Source organism: Malaya genurostris, chromosome 1 (genome assembly GCF_030247185.1).
Source record: "Malaya genurostris strain Urasoe2022 chromosome 1, Malgen_1.1, whole genome shotgun sequence".
NCBI classification, from domain to species: Eukaryota; Metazoa; Arthropoda; class Insecta; order Diptera; family Culicidae; genus Malaya; species Malaya genurostris.
Genome location: NC_080570.1, coordinates 84876688 through 84896199, shown reverse-complemented (window position 1 = coordinate 84896199; position 19512 = coordinate 84876688). Strand labels below are relative to the sequence as shown.

The window sequence follows — 19512 nt, the reverse complement described above, 5'->3', positions numbered from 1 at the left end:
TTTTCATGATAGTGTTGCTGACTTCAATACAAGCTACACTGAGAAGAATAACAAGGATCTACGAATAGTCCAGTGGAATATAAGAAAAATGAATGACATAGATAAGTTTGATAGTATCAAATATTTTTTGAATGACTGTGATGTTGTTTTGGATATCATTGTCATTGGGGAGACATGGATAAAAAATGGCAATACCTCTATTTACAATATCCCTGGGTACAAATCCACCTTTTCCTGCAGAGATTCATCCCATGGGGGATTAGCTGTGTTCATTAGAAAGGAGATCGCGCATAGCATTATAAAAAACGAGATCATTGATGGCCTACATGCTATCCATGTTGAAATCAATATAAATGCGCGGATCTCTGATGTCGTATGTGTTTACAGACCCCCTTCGTTTGAGTTCGCTAGTTTCCATGACATCTTGGAATCCTGGATATCTCAGTCCAGGGACAACAGACCATGTTTTCTAGTAGGAGATATGAATGTGCCCATCAACCTTTCCAATAACAATGTTGTCCAACGATACCGCAGCCTGTTGGAATCTTATGGTTTCCTTTGTACTAACACCTTTGCTACTCGTCCATTAAGCAACAACGTACTTGATCATTTTATATGTAAATCATGTGATGCATCTTGCTTGCGAAATGATACTATTTTCACCAACATCAGTGACCACCTTCTAATTGTGTCTACTATAAAATTGCACATGCAGAGGCTTCTTGTCAAGAAAGTTGTCAATTACAACAAACTCGAGAGAGATTTCAATGAGTTTATTAATAATATAGCAATAGTAGAGGATGTTGAATAGTGTTTCTCCGATATTATATCCACTTACAACTCAATTCTATTGCAGTGCACCAAATCATACACAAAAATCATCAACACGAAAAACAATCACTGTCCTTGGATGTCTTACGATCTATGGAAACTGATACAGATAAAATCTAACTACCTGAAAAAAGTACGTAAACATCCGGGTGACTTACACTTACAAGAATTACTTAAGCACATAACTAGTAAGGTTGATAAACTGAAAAGATCTAGCAAAAAGTTATATTATGCTAATTTGCTTAACACAATTTGTCACTCTAGACTGTGGAAAAATCTCAATACAGTTATGGGTCGAGTAAGGGAAACAGAAAAAATCAAACTAGTTGCAGATGGAATCCATACGTCAAATGACCAGGAAGTATGTGAAGCCTTTAACAAATACTTCTCAAGCATTGACAGTACTCTAGCGACCAGTATTCCGAACACTAATATCGACCCCGTTAGCAATATACCTTGTAATTCTAACTCCATATTTCTGAGGCCAGCTACAGTGAACGAAATTATTCCTTTAATAAATGAGTTAAATAGCAAAAAAGCTACTGGTCCTGATAATATATCGGTGAAAACTTTGAAGAGCAATCCTACTTCATCCGCTTCAATTTTATCTCAAGCTTTCAACAAAATCCTGATTACCGGAATTTATCCTGGATGTCTCAAAGTTGCCAGAGTTGTTCCAATATTTAAGTCGGGGAATCCTAACGATCCATGCAACTACCGCCCAATTTCAACTCTATCAGTGTTCAACAAAATTTTAGAGAAACTTCTTATTACCAGGCTGATTGATTTCTTCAATTCCAATAACATCCTGTACAACTTTCAATATGGGTTTCGACATGGTTGCAATGCTACAACTGCAATAGTTGAGCTCATGGATAGTATCATTAAGGAAATCGATTCTAAACAGATTGTTGGGTCGTTGTTTTTGGATCTAAGGAAAGCTTTCGATACACTGGACCACAACATTCTCCTGCGGAAACTGGATCGGTACGGAATCAGAGGAATTGCCAACGACATCTTTCGCAGTTACCTTTCAAATAGAACACAGTTTGTAAATATAGGGGACGCGAAAAGCTCAAGACGCCAAATCGACGTAGGTGTTCCACAAGGCAGCAATATTGGGCCTCTCTTGTTCTTGGTATATATCAATGATATTGGTAACCTAACACTGAGAGGTATTCCGAGATTGTTTGCTGATGACACTGCGCTTTTTTATCCATGCAAAGACACACCAACTTTAGTGACATGTATAGAAAACGACTTACGTATCCTAATGGGCTACTTTAACTCTAATTTACTGTCTTTGAACATAGCGAAAACCAAATACATGGTATTCCATTCACCTAGGAAAAAACTGACGCATCACACGAACCCATGCATTGGTCAAACATATATAGAGAAAGTTGATAGTTTTAAATACTTAGGAATTCACCTAGATTCAACACTATCTTGGAATAGTCACATAAAAGTGATTGAAAGCAAACTATCTTCACTTGCCGGTGCTGCCAGGAAAGTTCGCAATTTTGTTCCTAGGAAAGCATTGATCAGCTTTTACTTTGCATGTATCCACTCTCATATACAATACTTATTGATTATATGGGGTCATGCCTCGAAATCCAAGCTAAAAAGAATTCAAGTACTGCAGAATCGCTGTCTAAAAACTATATACAACCTCCCATATCTTCATCCAACATTGCAACTTTATTCCGATTCTTCACACTGTATCTTACCTCTCCTGGCACTCCGTGATATGCAGGCTATCTTGTTTGTGCACAAAGTTCTCCATCAACCACATGCTCGTCACAACATCTCATTACCCGTTGGTACCCAGCAGCGGTATACGAGACAGGCCAACTCATTATTTCGAGTAAGAGCTTATTCGAATTTGGGTCAAACTCGTATGACATATTACGGTCCATCGATATATAATAGTCTTCCTGATGAGCTCAAACAAACCTTCAACCCGGTCGAATTCAAAATGAGATTAAAGCGCTACCTAAAGACAGAGATAGCTAACTATATACTGTAATCGTATCAACCGTGTTTTTGTTTTTGTGTTTGTACAGTTCATCCTTCCATCATCTACTCATTCATGCACTCATCCATTCATTCATTCATTCACTCATTCATACACTGATTTATTCAATCATTACTTCCCTCACTCATAAACTCTTTTATTCATTCATTCATTCATTGATTAATTCGTAACATCATGTACCCATTCATTCATACATTTATCAACTTATAAATTCGAGTCTTTGTTCAAATGTTGCAATCTTAAAAGTAGAGGAGGTTTTTGTGCCCTTTTGAGCAAGTGCTGGTACCACAGTCTACTCAAGAGGGTTTTTTTTTCCTGCTCAAGTGTTGAAATGAATAGATTACTGTTAGTTAATTAGTTAATAAATAATTACTGTTAGTTTTTGTAAGCTTTGAAATATTAGTAAGAGCCCCTTAAAAGCAATTCTACATTCCACTGGGAGTTCTTGCATAGTGTAAATAGTTAAATGTCTCTTCGCTAGTATATAACGTTAGTAGTAATAACCTCAGCTTGTCATCATCGCGGTTTTGTTTCCTTTTTATTTTGCTATAGTTCTTGATTTTCCAATCTGAGGTATGTATGTGTCCGTGACCAGGGAGCTCCAATTGTGAGCTTTTTGGTGCGGGGGAGTGCGGAGGGCTATTAAAAAAAAAAAAAAAAAAAAAATATATATATATATATATATATATATATATATATATATATATATATATATATATATATATATATATATATATATATATATATATATATATATATATATATATATATATATATATATATATATATATATATACTAATAGTTTAAATTTATTTAAAATAGCTTAAATTTAGTTGTTCATTTAAAATTCACATTGTTTTGCCAGCAGTTGAAGGAATGAGAATATGAAAACGTTGAGTTCTTAATATGTTACTACCTACAATGAGAACCGATCTTTAATTAAGCTCTTTTGTTTTCATAAATATCACAAAACTAGAAAAATAAGTTTTTAAGTTTTTTATGGAACTCAGTGCCTAATTATATAGCTTCATTACGACTTGAATTGATCTTCTCTTTCCTCTCATTGCAAGTTTCTATGTACTCCCCGGACCTTGTAATTGAGCTCTTTTTTGTTGAGGTGGTAGATCTTTTAGTACCATGTACACCCAAACCTCCATTTACGAACCTTATATATGTATGTATGTATGCTTACACACGCACCCGTGTGCATATATGTGTATATATTTATACATATAAATGATCGCTTTTACTTCACCAAAATTTATATGTATTAAGAAATACAAATATTTTCACACATTCGTACGTATATTGATACATATATACATATATAAGTTACGTAAATAGAGGTAACATGAAGTTGATTGGGGGAGCCCTCAGCTAAAAAGTAGGGTAACAGATGGTTGTTTATGTATCTTTTTCCTGCCGGTGCGCATTAAGAATATTTTTTTCGAGAATGGATAGAGAAGAAAAGTTCAGTAGAAGTTTCCAAATCGCAAATCATTTAATTAAAATCTTTGAATAATCATGACTCGAAAGACATGTGTTATATACCATTCGACTCACTTCATTGAGCTTTTAACATATTAATGGGCCAGGGGGAACGATTGATATGTGTGCCCTAACTAACTACTAACTTAATTTTATTGTTTTACTCTGTGGGTTCCGTCAAGGGCCTCCTAAGACTGTGGGCCTTCCGGCACATGCCCCCACTATCCCTCTGTAAAAGCGGCCCTGGTATAAGTATGCTTGTGTGTGTGTGTGTGTGTGTGTGTGATATTGACCGACTTATCCAAACTTTGGGTATCCAACTTCTTGTTTCGAAATTAAGGGAAGATCGTTACCAAAACTGGGAATTTAAAGATTTAATTTTCGAATTTTAAATAAATGAAAGACAAATTCGTATCATATACTACTCTTAAATTCTGTTTCTCCTAGGATAACTAAAGCAATGATGAAACAAAACAATATTATTATTTTTATTATTCTTATTATTATTATTATTATTATTATTGTTGTTATTATTATTATTATTATTATTATTATTATTATTATTATTATTATTATTATTATTATTATTATTATTATTATTATTATATTATATCTTCTATTTATTCCCGGTTCCAACCTTATTGTGGTCGTTCACCGGGGAATTACATCTATATTTTTCAGAACATAATTTCTTTTCAGAGAGAAAACTTTTAAATATGCACAATGAACTCTGCTCTCAGTATGTTTCACTATTCAGTTACAATATTCAAAGTTCCAAACGTTTGATTTTTTTTAACTGCGGACACAAGCTACTAGGCCAATTGGATTAACGGTATACCAAAACTTAGGATTCACAATAATATTGTCACGTGTCACGTCACGTGTCACGCTTAAGAAACGATCGCCTAAGATGTTTCTAAATGATTTCCGACTCCAAATTTTGCACTCAAGGTTTTTATTCGATTGGTGGTTCAATGCACAACGAACTTAACAAGCCAGGTTTTGTATGTTCGAGTCCTGACTTGGAAGGATTCCTAGTGTCCGTAGTATTGCAGCACTGGCCATGAAATAGTCTTGTAGGCTTGCAAGTCGACTGCAAAGTCGAATGCTATTCAGAATCACGCTAACGAGTATCGAATACGGAATCTTTGATTTTAATATATCTTTCGCTACATTTATTTACCGTTTACATCTAAAATCTGATTCAATTGGCTTATATACTCTCGTATAAGAAACGATCGCGCCTTTGCTATCTTTAAGGAAGAGATAAAGAGGATGAAAATAATGCTCCACGCACATGAGTACGCTCATACACTATAAATGTTACAGCCCACAAACCGAACGTAAACTGCCTGAAACGAGCACGCCGAGCTGTCTCAGCTGTGGAAATACATTACTCTTTAATTATGAATATAATTTTTTGAAAACAAACTTTCCTTTCTATTGAATTTCATTGATCGATCGATTAATAAAAGATCGATTAAAATATAAAATTAAAACTATCCATTAAAACCAAAGTCCGTTCCATCCGTTTCGTATTAGTACTTTCATATATTATTAATTATCAATGCCCTAACAACGGTGATTGCTATGCGCAACGATCAACCGCTGCGCAAAGCGATCGCCAAAGGCAATACTAAAAACCCACATGCTTGCCTCGAATATATATCGCGAGGTGCTACACTGTAAGCATCACATTTGATCGCCACCAAGAGCAATAGTACTGTACCTGGGGTCACCAAACCAAACGATTTCTTGGTCTATCGTCTAACAGAAGGCCTTCAAACCCGGTGGGACAAAGAGTGCTTAGATGCTAAACACGCGAAACAAAATGCTTTCAAGACGTTTTTAAAACAAAGGGGAGGAACTCCTCAGAATTTTGAAAAATTCTTGACTTTAGAAAGCAAGTACAAGAGCATACTTCGGGCCAAGAAATGTAGCTATTGGAGACATTTTGTCTTAGGTTTGTCAAGAGAAACCTCAATGAGCACTCTTTGGAATACGGCCAGAAGAATGAGGAATCGTAACGTAGGAAATGAGAGTGAGGAATACTCGAACCGATGGATATTTGATTTTTCGAGGAAAGTTTGTCCAGATTCTGTTCCTACGCATAGCATTATTAGGGAGTCTTCTCCAAATAATGGTTCCATTGATAGCCCCTTTTCAATGATGAAATTTTCCATAGCACTCATGTCTTGTAACAATAACCCTCCTGGGTTGGACAGAATTAAATTCAACTTAGTAAAGAATCTGCCCGACCTTCCAAAAAGACTTGTTGAACAGTTTCTTGGGCAAAATATTGTTCCCCCTGACTGGAGGCAAGTGAAAGTTATCGCCATTCAAAAGCCGGGGAAACCAGCTTCCAATCACAATTCATATAGACCCATTGCAATCAGTGTTGCTAATGGAGCGAGAGCCCAGTGAACGCAGCACATTTTCGAGCGATGGCGAGACGTATTCTGTCTTACTCGCACTCCTTTGCGTACGCTTATGAGTGACTCACAACAAGGTACATTTTGAACACGAGTGGTGTTTTCTTTTGGGTGCAATGAGTAAGAGTCAGCAGGAGTAAACACTTATTGCGAGTGGGTTACTGCTGCGAGTCAGCCCACAATCTTTACATTATGTTAGAAATCACTCCAAGAGCGAGTCCACATCTATACACAAGGAGTGTGAGCACTCTTCCAGTGTACTGACAGTGTGCTGGGCACGGTAGTTTTTTTTGGCAAATCGAAGCTTATGCGAGCCCCATGATAGTCGCTGGAGTGTGCTACTGCTGGTGTATTTCACAGCTCCTCGAAGAAATGAAAAGGACTGATACGATTTTCACTAGCAGATGATAATATTCACATGTCGAAAGTCCAATACCTAATAGCAGCATGCAATGCAGTAAAAGAACATTCTGAATATTGATTACCGAGAAAAACACTTCGTTTTAATTCCAGAATTGTTTTACTCTCATGGATTAAACCCAATTAAACGCTATTTAGTATGAATTTGATTTATAGAAGTAAAAGGAGTTCAGGGGTTTGCGCAGTGTTTGAAACAGCCCTCCGGTGAGGAGCTGGTTTGAACTATTGTTTGTGTTCGCTCTAGTCCTGTACTCCTGTTAATTCTCTGTACGAAATTCAAGTTAATAGCGGTAATAAGGTTGAAACTGTTGCATGAAACATTTTGCAGCAATGTCAATAGAACTTAGAGTTCGTGCGGGAGCGAAAGAGCGAATGGGAGCGAAAGAGCGAGTAGGAGTTTTCATGTGTGTAATAATCAAAGAGTAAGCATCGGTAAGAGTGCGAGAGTGGAAGAGTAACGGGTGCAGGAGGAGTGTGCATGCTTGTCTGTACACGAGTGAGTGAGTGAGAGCCAAAAGGAACACGACTTACAGTGTTTAAAGCCTGACCACATTTCTACGTGTAGTTTTTCTTGAGTTTCTGATTTGCGCCCCTGTATAGAAAATAAAGATGTGTTCCACATCAACATTCAGAATTAGCTACATGAGTCTCCCGCAAGGTTCATGCCTCAGTCCGCTCCTCTATAATTTTTAAGTGCATGACATTGACAGCTGTCTAATAACCCCATGCACACTAAGACAATTGACAAATGATGGTGTGGTTTCAGCTACTGGACCCAAAGCTATTGATCTGCAAAAACCATTGCAAGATACCTTAGATAACTTGTCCGTTTGGGCTGTTCATTTGGGTATCGAATTCTCTGCGGAGAAAACAGAGCTGGTCGTCTTTTCAAGAAAGCATGATCCCGCAGCTTCAGCTTCATATGATAGGAAGAATGATCCAACAGGTTTTGACTTTCAAATACTTCGGGGTTCGATTCCAAATGCACGTGGGGAGGACACATTAGGTATCTTATAACAAAATGCCAACAAAGAGTAAAGCTTTCGTTCCGCTGCAAACTCTCATATTATCAAACTTGAGCGAATTCAGTATCGTTGTTTGCCAATTGTTTTAGGCTGCATGCATTCGACAGATACAATAAGTCTTGAAGTTCTGGCGGGAGTTCTTCCATTGAAAGATCGTTTTTGGAAGCTTTCATCGCGACTGCTAATAAGATGTGATGTACTGAATCCCCTGGTTATTAATAATTTCGAATGGCTAGTTGAGCTTCAATCCCAAACAAGATTCATGACAGTATATTTTAACCATATGTCACAGGAAATCGACCCTTCAAGATTCCTATCCAAGGGTGGCAAAAACTCGCTCATAAGATTTGATTTTTTCTATTCATCAGCTCACCACATGATTTACGATGCAATCCGAAAAATGATGGTAAAGATGAAAATCATCGCTGATTTAAACAAACACACTCACCTATACAGAGCACCGCTGACATCAAATTGTGATGGTATTGATGGTTCTCAGTTTTGATTTCATAGCATTTAACTCTCATTCCTAGTTTTAAAAAGTGAGTACTGAGTTTGGCATCACTGTACCGAGCTACACCGGTGAGTGTATTCTTAAACCACAGAGCTGCCAACACAACCCAGTTTTTCGGTTTTGTTTTTGCTGGTACTCAAAACAAACACGAGCGTTAATGTACGAAAAAAAATGTCGAACCGTAGTGTGATGTATACCATAAACAATTGAATTTCATGTCTCGAGCTAAACACAACTGGCTACCGAACGAATGCGTTCTCCAGCATGCGAGAACATGTCTTGAGAAATGGATTGAAATGGCATGGATTCGAACATTGGCCGCTCATGGCAACTCTGGTGGGTGGGGAATACAAGCGAGACAGTTTCATAAGAATCTGATTCAATGTGTTGATGTACAAACACATCAAATCACAACTCACAAATCGTCTCTCAGTGGGTTCTAATATTTGATGAGCAGTCAGCGCTCATCTGCTGATTGCTTGACACTACGATGTTGAGACGATGTTTTCTCTATACGAATGGTTACCCAGTTACTCAACTCGTTCAGTGATGCTTTTGAAACCGATTTGCAGGTGAGCTGAACTCGGTGATGATGAAGTACTGAGTTGATTATTGCCAGCCCTGTTCCTATCCTTGACAGCCTCCTAAATGTACTCAACTTTATTTTTCGACACATCCATGCAGCGCGAAGTGCGTGGAATGTCGGAACACTTACGCTCGATGGAAATCCCAAAAATATTTACAAGTAAGTTCAGGCATATTGACTCTCAGAAAATGTTTTACACGGACGGATCACGAATTAAAGAGGCTACTGGGTTTGGAATATTCAACAATAATCTTTCGGCTTCATTTAGGCTTCAAGAACCTGCATCTGTTTATATAGCAGAGTTAGCAGCAGTTCATTATAGTTTGAATGTAATCGTCACATATTCTCCAGACCATTATTTTCTCTTCACAGATAGTCTGAGTGCAATTGAAGCCATTCGCTCAAACGCTGCTGGCAAAAATGAACCGTTTTTCTTGGGCAAAATAAAACAGTGCCTGAACAACATATTGAATAATAATTATCAAATCACAATTGGGTCAGTTTTACATTTGAACCCTTTTATTAGAAACATTTAAAACACCTTGCTCTCTATAAATACCTTCTTAGTAACCTCCGAGTTTTATATGTATATAGGCTTGTAGCGTACTTGAATTATTATGTATATGTGCTTGTAACATACTTCCGTACTTCCTCATCACATTCGATCTACAATACTTTTGGCTTCCATGGCTATAAAGAATCCCTCCTCTTTATAAAAATTTTTCTGCCATCATAATTTTCACGTAATTGCTTAAAATTTTCCATCTGATAATAATTATTTTATAACGAAAGGTTGTTTAACATCATAACTACATTCGTACTATAGAATAACAATTTTATATAATTTATTTCATCCCGGTTTTAACCATTCTTGTCGTATACTCGGGAGGAAAACCTATGGAATAACGATTCAGTTAATACAAACTGAGTTGTAAACTTATTTACATCACCTAGAGTCGACAGTTTTCTCAATTTACATAAAAAAGCACATTGATTGTATGATTTTGTCAATTCAGAGCAATGTTGAGAATACATATTCTCCCTCCCTCTTTCGAATATTTTTTTGAACCTCACTTAGTTGCTAGAAATATACTGTACTCTTGAAGAAGTACCAATTTTTCGTAAGACCCGATCAATTCTACCTTACACTTTCCATATTCAGGGCACTTGCTCCACTCTCTCACCCTCAAAATAACTTTATAATCTATTTTGATTTAACTTTCTTTTGTCAGTAAAGTTGCTACAGATTTCCTTCATGATTACCCTGAGTAGTGTAGAAAGTATTTGTGCTTTTCAAAAAAATATCGATTCCCATCTTTGGTACAAACTTTGGTGGCGATTCGTTTAATTGTTTCGTAGTTATGCTGAGACTTAAATACATTCGCGTTCATAGGCAGATAAAGATTATTTTCCCTTAGTTCTTTGAATTCCCCGACAAAATGGAACCAGATCTTTTGAAATTATTTAAAGAAAATTGCGTTGTATTCAAATTAACAACAGCAATACTATCTACTACGACCTTGAAATTCTTGCCGCTTTCTTGTTTTACAAAAAATGGGAGATGAAAATTTATTTTCGAAACCCCCTCCTAGTCTAAATGTCGATTCTCTTCAGATTATATAAATTTCGTCATTGACCCTATGCTAAGGACACTTGCTTCACACTCTCCCCACTGAAAATTCCCTGATGATCATCTCTGAAGAGCAAGAAGTATCTGTGCCAAATTTGACAGCAATCCACTGAGTAGTTCCGGAGTTATGCCGTTATAAACATTACATCCTCCTTTTTAGAGGCTCGTACTACATCCACCCCACAAGAATACCCTTATAATCATATCTAAGTTGTGCAGAAAGTATCTAGAGTCTTCACAAAGTACCGATTCTTGTCAAATTAGATAAAAATTTTCATGACCCCCTTTGTTAACGACACTTGCTACGCTCCCCCCCCATAAAAATATTCATATAACCATTTCTGAAAAGCAAGAAGTACAGGTGCAAAGTTTGTTAACAATCCTTTAAATAGTTTCGGAGTTATGCATTACAAATGCCCCCTATTTAAGGTACTTGCTACATCCACCTCCCGTATAGTCATATCTAAGGTATGCAAAATGTTTCTATGGTCTTAAGAAAATATCGATTCTCGTCAAATTAAAAACGCTCCCTCTACTACGCTCCCCCTTACTACGCTCCCTCTCCCATTAAAATACCCTTATTATCTGTGCCAAGTTTGGTGACAATCCGTTCGGTAGGTTCGGAATTATGCCGTTTTAAACATTACGCCCCCCGTTTTAAAGGCACTTGCTACATCCACCTCCCATATAGTCATATCTAAGGTAGAATGCTAGAGATATACTGTACTCGTAAAGACGTACCAATTTTTCGTAAGACCCGATCAATTTTCCCTTACACTTTTTATGTTCGGGGCGCTTACTCCACTCTCTCATCCTCAAAATAACCTTATAATCTATTTTGATTTAACTTCCTTTTTGTCAGTGAACTTACTCCAGATCTCCTCCATGATTACCCTGAGTAGTGTAGAAAGTATCTGTACTTTTCAAAAAATATCGATTCCCATCTTTGGTACATGTGCCAAACTTGGTGGCGATTCGTTTAATTGCTTCGTAGTTATGCTGAGACCTAAATAGACTCGCGTTCATAGGTAGATAAAGATTATTTTCACTTAGTTGTTTTAATTCTCCGAGAAAATGGAACTAGATCTTTTGAAATTATTTAAAGAAAATGGCGTTGTATTATGGTATGGAGAATCTCGATTACTTTACAGTCATTATTGGTTTTCGGCATTTCCAGTATGTGTCGGTTGAGCTGACTATTTTTGGACAAATGAAATTAACCCATTATGTCCTAGCGTATGATATATCATACGCAGAAATATCGATTTTTCAAAAAATATTTACTGCACTACCCAACAGCTTCACGATAGCAAAACAGATAAACTACACTACACAACTTCTTTGTGTGTTAAATCTGTTGTTTGTTTTTCAAAATTTAATTGTATTTTGATCCTTTACCTTTGATCTTCTAATGACTAGAAATGGCTGTGCAAAAGTAAGTTATATATTGCTTTGTATTTTTAGGTCAAATTATGCGCTAATACTTATATCTTGTGACAAAACATTAGCAGAGGCTCCAAAAAGGTTATATCTATAAAAATGTGTAAAATAATGTAAAATTTGATGCTAACATTTGTGTGTATGATACATCATACGGTGGAATAATTTCGTTTAGAAAAGATTTCTGACAGTGGTTTGGTGTTATCCATAATCTTCAACACATAACATGATCGAACTGATGATATCAATTCATATGATTCAAATTTCAAAACCCTCGGGTTATAATGGGTTAAGTGCCTCTTCTGGGAAAATTGTAGAGATGCCTTGTTTGTTTAGTATTAACTCTATCTGAAGGATTTCCTTAACTGTTAACAGCTTGCTGCCTGGTAATGAGACTCTCGCTCGTGAAATGTTGTCTTCGATGTCCTTGAGAATGGTATTTATGGTGATCCATTGCTAATAGAAGGATAATGACGTCTGTATCGTTCAGCAATATGAAATTTAAAGTTGTGTGGTGATCAGTCAGTTTATTGATTGTGGATTGTGGAGATTTTCGTGATCCCTCATTTATGACGTGATTAATTTTGAATTGTGCGTTCGATTCGTCGATTAGTTTGTTGAACCGTAGTTGATGGATCCTCTACGTCTGGATTCCCAGCAATCCATTTCCAAACTGTTCCTAAGGTGTCCCATCTTTTCAGCCTGCGAGTCGTTTTTTATGGTTGCAGCTGCTACAGATTATCTGTAATTGCCTGCTTTTGTGTATGATAAGATTAAACATTCGGAGGGTTGAATCTATTTTGTTTTAGATTCCTAGATATACATTGACCGTTTTTGCCTTTCTCTGCAAAAACCGACTTATGAGTCGAGGCCCGGAGGCCGAATGTCATATACCATTCGACTTAGCTCAACGAGTTGAGCAAATGTCTGTGTGTATGTGTGTGTGACCAATATTGTCACTCACTTTACTATAAGAAACCGATTTTCATAATCTTAGATTCAAATGAAAGGGTCCCATACAAAGTTCCTGAATTTCATTTGGATCCGACTTCCGGTTCAGGAATTACATTGTGATAAGCACCAAAAACGTGAAAATAATGTCACTCACTTATCTCGGAGATGGCAGAATTGATTCATAAACTTAGATTCAAATAAAAGGTTTTATAATTCCATACAAAGTTCCTGATCCTACATTGGATCCGACTTATGTTTAAACGATAGTAATATAAACTTAAAACCGCACTGTTCACACTAAGATTATGTTATACGCATGACATATTACTTGGTATTGAGTTTGTTTAGAAACGAACTGCAAAAATGCTTACGCCGCAGGTAGGAAAGAAAAAAGTATGTTGACAACATCCAGAAAAAAAGGAATATGCCAGGTACTTCTCCTAGCTATGAAGGATATTATCGTTTCACGCTTAAGGTCTGAGGACAGAGGGTCGCGAGTTGAGTTTTAAATCGACCACGTGGCTCGCTCAATTCCCTTTGCGCATCTTATTTCTCTTGTACTATCTCTTAAGCGGGCCTTACACGTGACAATATTATTGTCAATCCAAAGTATTGTTAATACCATCAATCCAATTGGTTTGATAACTTGAGTCCGAGTTCTTCGGAAAATTGAAGCGTTTGGCGCTTTAAATATTGCAAATGAATATTAAAATATTGAGAGAAGAGGTCATTGCACATATTTAACAGTTTCTCTCTGGAGAGAAAGTATTGTCGGATTGATGAGCAGTTTTGATTTTTTGACAATATTTACTCCTTGTATTGACAATAATATTGGTTCGTGTAAGGGCCGCTGTGTATGAGCAAACTGTACCGGGTTGCCAGCATACGTTTTATTATTTGGATGAGAAGTTTTATCATATAAATCTATCGTATGGGTTTGACATTACATGGATTCCAATGAACAATGAAAAAATATTCAACTTTCACAAAGATTGAATGCGAAACAAAAAATGTGTTCAAATACAATGAAACGTCTGTGTGTTTGGCAGCCTTGTCGAGCCAATATTATTTCTCTCTCCTTTTTCAGAATGCTATCAGGACACCAAAGCGAGAGAAATGGCGGATGCATTGAAACTGACTTTGTTTCACAGAAAAAATACAAGACTTTATTTTTATCGCGATAACATATATGTTGTTATGTACTAATCGCATCTAAACTAAATTATCTAGACTTTGTCATGGTAGATTTATGATACAAGCCTTCAGAGCCGAGATATTCGATGAACAAGTAGAGGTATGCATTTCCGAGCGTTTCAATTTTCAGCAGTTCTTTAGTCAGAAAACAATACAACACGACCGCTGAGTAGCAAATGACCAAAAAAGTAATCTTTCAAATCAAAAACAAAAATAGTTGTACCAGTCTGCGTTGCCGGGTCATTTTTCCAAAAATCTGTATTCAGCGTAAAAATCTATCTGTACCATATCGGTATCAGAATCTATTCTACATAAGTAGTAGAAAATGTCACCAAGAGGTGAGCAAAAAAAAGGTCCCACGACAACCTTTTCTCATGTCTATTCAATTTAAAAACCAAAATCGGTACTGATCCGTGAATTATCGGTATTTTGGGAAAAAGCAAAGCCTTGGTATTACATTCCTGTAGTGGAATTTGACCTTCTGTTTCAACAGACTTCGCAGCCGATTCAGAGTGTACAGAACCATTGCATGGCTAGTGCTACGATTCTACTGACACTACGAATCCTTCCGGGTCGGGGCTCGAACATACGACAACTGGTTTGTAAGACCAGCGCCCTATGCATTGAACCGCCAACCCGGGGAATTTTGGGAGTTCATATCTGTATTGCGGTCAGGCTTCCCAAATGTACCGCCGCGCGACATTATTATTGAGGCTGTCTTGCTACTCTTTCCATGACAGCCTTGTGATAGGTTTCATCACGACAGCCCTTAGACAAATAGTTCTGTACAGCCCACGTTGCCGTCATTCACTTCGTTCGACAGTTCATTCCATCTAAAGACATTTTGTCATGGTCCACGACAGCCGAAGAAGCATGAAGTTCTCGCTATTGCGACAGTAAGCTTCGGGTATCAGTCACTGCGTTGTTTCTGTCAAGAGCAAAATATTACTCTCCCTTGACCACGTCTGCGACAGTAGCCGGTGCGGTTCAAATTTCTTGCTCTTGGTTTGCTATGAAGATTCGATGCAAGCATGTGAGTTTTAGTTTTGCCTTTGGTGATTGCTTTGCGCAGCGGTCGATCATTGCGCATAGCAATCACCGTTGGTAGGGCATTGATAACAATATAATTGATAATTAAGAATATACGAAACGGATTGAAGAACGGACTTTGGTTTTAATGAATAGTTAATTTTTATATTTTGGTCAATCTTCTATGAATCGATCGATCAATGAAATTCTATAGAAAGAAAAGTTATTATTTATTAGTTAGTTATTATTTAAAGCTATTATTTGTTTTCAAGAAATTATATTCATAATTAAAGAGCTGAGACAGCTCGGCGTGCTCGTTTCAGGCAGTTTACGTTCGGTTTGTGAGCTGTAACATTCATAGTGTAGGCGCGTACTGATGTGCGTGGAGCATTATTTTCATCCTCTTTATCTCTTCCTTCAGGATATCAAAGGCGCAATCGTTTCTTATACAAGAGTGAATAAGTCAATTGAATCAGATTTTAGATGTAAACGGTGAATGAATGTTTGTAGCAAAAGATATATTCAAATTAAAGATTCTGTATTCGATACTAGTTAGCGTGATTCTGAATAGCATTCAACTTAGCAGTCGACTTGTAAGTCTACGGGACTATTGCATGGAATCTTTCCAAGTCAGAACTGAAACATACAAAATCTGGCTCGTTAAGTTCGTTATATGTACATTGAACCACCAATCGAATAAAAACCTTGAGTGCAAAATTTGGAGTCGGAATTAGCAATGCAAAAATCATGTAGAAACTTATTGGCAGGTACCGTACAACAAAGCTTTGAATGCAAAAACTGAATGAAAAATTCCGGTTCTTCCAAAAAACATGTTTCCAAGCGTGGAATGCAGCATGGTTGCCCGTAACAGGTTCGAATGTTTATTTCGTTTTATTTAGAAAAAAAGTTTTAGTTCACCAAGTTATTTCATAATGTCTTTCGTGAGTAATATGGTCTCAAGCTTTCCAGACATATCAAGTTATCTTCTATATATGAATAGTATAGTGTTTCTATTAACCTGAAATATATTCCAAAATACATATGTGCTGATAATCTGGAATGCATTTTCTTCCTGTTATGCATTGAATTATCTTATCTCTGAAACGGCATATTAACTATTATATTATTTTGGTCATAGCTACCAGAAGTTCGCGACTTTTACACACGTTGAAACTGTCACATGTTCGATGTTTGGAAGCATTGGGAAAACCGAAAAGACTCCCATCCAGAAATTTCGGAAGTTGCTTTAATCCTCATGACTGTGCCTGCAACGCAAGTTTCTTTTGAAAGAGCGTTTAGCGCTCTGGCGTTAGTGTTGTCGCCAGCTCGGACAAAATTGTGCGTACAAAACCTGTCGAACATTTTAATAGTAAAATTAAACCAAGACCTACTCCATCATATTATTCCACACATGTACAATTGGAAAGACTACAAATCGATGGGAAAAAATGAATAAAAAAATATTTTTGATTAATTTAGAGCTAAAATCTTATCATTTGCGGTTTCAAAATCACTATAGATTCATCGTATTGAATTTCATTGCCGGTTCTGGTTGGGAAATTTGGGGAGTACGATTACCTATAAAGTACACTTATATTTCCAAAAATGGTAAGTAACAAAAACTACCTAAACATGAATTCAAGCTCAATTTGGTTTTAAAGAATTTTATATCTGCCATTGGAATTATAAAAATTTCATAGTGTCTATACATAGATTTTGATTTTGTCATAAAAAAGGTTTTGAAATTACTTGAAAATTCGACTAGTGAAAGTTGACATTCGACTAAGATAAGTTAATCAATTTCTCAGGCATGACACTCAATTTCTCAGGCATGACTGCACCTATTTTCCCAAATCAGGCTGAAATGACCCACCTGCACCTATTTTCCCAAATCAGGCATGACTGCATAGGTTACTATTGAATTTAATTCGGATCCTACTTCCGCAGTTACAAGTCTAAGAATGTCGAAAATTTTCTACCGTCTAATTGGCTAAGTATTTAAAAAAATTAAACGTTTGGAACTTTAAATATTGTAAATGAATAGTGAAACATTCTGATAGCCGAGTTCATTGCATATATTTAACAGTTTTCTTTCTTAAAAGATTGTCTGAGCGCAAGTTTGCAAGCTGCGCCAGTAGCTGTCATGTTTGGATGCAGCCCAAGAACGAATCTTGTGCTTTATCCAACTAGTTGAAAGTGGTAAAGCTGGTTCAGGACCAACGAAATCATTCGTTGCACTAGCTCTAGCCAACTTTTCAAATAATAATAATAATAATAATAATAATAATAATAATAATAATAATAATAATAATAATAATAATAATAATAATAATAATAATAATAATAATAATAATAATATTGTGGCTGTCATTTTCGATCCTAAAAAATTCATTGGTTTAGTTAGGAGAAACAGAAAAATCAAAACGTCGTTATTCAGAATAAGGGTGCATAAGATATTTTCGGAGTATTATCAATGAATGCTAGTGTATCTGTTTCTTTAGGAATAAGAAGGAAGCACTAAGGATGAATACTTCAGTAATTCAGATATATGAGCCGTTACACAAAACTCTGTGTTTATCTTTTAATATTCGTTAGTTATTAAAATTCATTGCCTTCGCCGACAGTATATATAAATCTAAAACAATTTCTTTATTCCACAATGGTAATGTAATGAAACCCTTAAATTTCCTGCAAAGGCAATCCCAACAACGCAATCGTATGTACTAGTACCATTTCATTGAGGCAGCTGAAATAGTGCGAGCGCACTATAAACCACAGCTCGTCTCCAGAAACTGCCGGTTTATTGCTTCAAGAGACATTGATGAGACAGCCGGCTGGCGACAGCCCTTCGTAACAGTAATTCCCTAAAAATCAAAGGATGTCTTCGATTTTCTAAGGCTGTCCCCGTAACATTTTAAGCGAATGAGCGAACAGAATGAAACAGAATACAAACAGCCCGTTCGGTTTGACTACTCTCCGGATAGAATACTCTCATCAAACTGGTGAGTAGAAACTGTCTCAGCGACAGCATTCATTTAGGCATGCGAGCGCTGTTGCCATTACAGTTCGGCATATGCTGCACACATATTGTAGACTGGGCTTTCGACTTTGCACTCAGACAGTTCATGCTATCTCGTGGCGGATGTCATTGAAAAGCAGTACTGCTGGGAAGCCTGATTGCGGTATAGAGATCAAAAATCTGTATAAATACCGAGAAATCGGTATACCTGGCAACGTTGGTACCAGTTTTCAGTTTTGTTTTATTATGATTACATGGCTACTTTGATGGAAAACTGCTGTTGTTGAACAGCTTGTCAATTGACAAAATCGAAAAGTGAAGGAAAATGCTAGCAGGGTTGTGCTATACTGACAAATATATCATGTTATTTCGGAAAAACATGTTTTAATGGGGCATTTCTGAATATGAAATAACGCAAAAGTAAAACATGTTATTTCGCTTAAAACATGAAATCAGAGTTAAAACTTGTTTTAGCTCATAGTGTGAACATAGTGTTAGATTTAAATTAAAGGTCTCATAGTCCCATACAAAGTTGAAAGTGTCGTCTCTGAAGAAATAGAGTGTGAAGTTTACTGCAGTAGAGTGATCGTCAGTGTGTTCACATTCGGTTTCAATTAAATTGAATCAGACCCTGTCAGCTTGAAGCGAAATCAATCTTCAATTCAGCAACGCCATCGCATGGTATCACATTCAACATATCATGTCAATTGTATGGATGAGCAGTGCTGTTATTTTGGCGCGCACGAATTTGACATTTATCTCCCCTAATTCTATGAAAGAGATACGATGCGGACTCGCCTAAGGGTGCCATGCTCGAAAAAAAGGATGTTGCCAATGATTTGTCAAGTTCATTTGCACTTCCAGGTGAAAGATGCGAGATAAGAAGCCAGAGAATCACGGTCGTCATGGGT

The 19512-nt window shown here is 36.7% G+C and overlaps 1 protein-coding gene across 2 annotated transcripts in view; it reads left to right on the top strand.

Moving 5' to 3' along the window:
• Positions 1-19512, top strand: part of LOC131440654 (contactin) — a 62532-nt gene that overhangs the window by 16503 nt on the left and 26517 nt on the right. The gene's annotated exons all lie outside the window — the stretch shown is intronic.